Genomic DNA, 894 nt, shown 5'->3' on the forward strand with positions numbered 1-894 from the left:
AGGATCCCAGCCGGGAGTAACAAGTGCCGTCTTCAGAAACCAAGCCTCCCGAGAGTTGGTGCTCCCACGGACTTGGAAGAAGCACCGGAAAATGTTTCATTCTGCTTTTTTCCCTTTCTCAAGTTGGAAAGCCACATGAAGAAGCCCGCGGCTCAGCTTTACGGAAGGTTCATGATGTTCTGGTGGCTTAAAGTTCCTTTACGGGCTCATTTGGGGTTTGGGGAATTCCATTTACATCAGATATAGATGTTTATATGGTGTTCTTTACACCGTCTGGGAATTTGTTTCCTCTGCTTTGGTTATTCTAAGTAGCCGAGCTGGAAGCAATGAGGGGACGCGATTTGGGATTACTGGGCAAACAGTGCTACAGCCCTGTCTAGGACGGGGAGGTTCGAGCTACGCAATGCAAAGGAACAAGAGACACTATCCCAATATTATCAAACGTTAGATTTTCAGTTTTCTTTGCTCTTCTTCGCTCTTCTGTGTTGTGAGCACAGTCTGACTTGGTTTTGCTTTTTGTTTCTTTCCCACTGAACTTTATATGTAAGACTTTTCCTTTGTACTACCCGGTCTTCACAATTTTCCATTTTAAATCCGTGTAGCCTTCCATCTCACAACTAGATGTATAAAATATATTACTACGTTTCTTAACGTTGGATGTGATCTGGGGGAACAAGGGTTTTTATGACTGGGGGGACGTGGTCATTTTGAAGGTTGGGCACGGCTGCCCCGGGGCAGCTCTGGATGGGACAGAAGGACCGAGAAGCAGAGGAGAAAGGGACAGAAGACGTGATATACTTGAACAATTTTTGCAGTTGGCCATCTGTATTCCTCAGATTTAGATCAGATTTTCTTAATCTTGAGTTCATGGTCAGGCTGGGGGGCGGGTGGGGT

This window comes from Halichoerus grypus, chromosome 12, assembly GCF_964656455.1.
Source record: "Halichoerus grypus chromosome 12, mHalGry1.hap1.1, whole genome shotgun sequence".
Lineage (NCBI taxonomy): Eukaryota > Metazoa > Chordata > Mammalia > Carnivora > Phocidae > Halichoerus > Halichoerus grypus.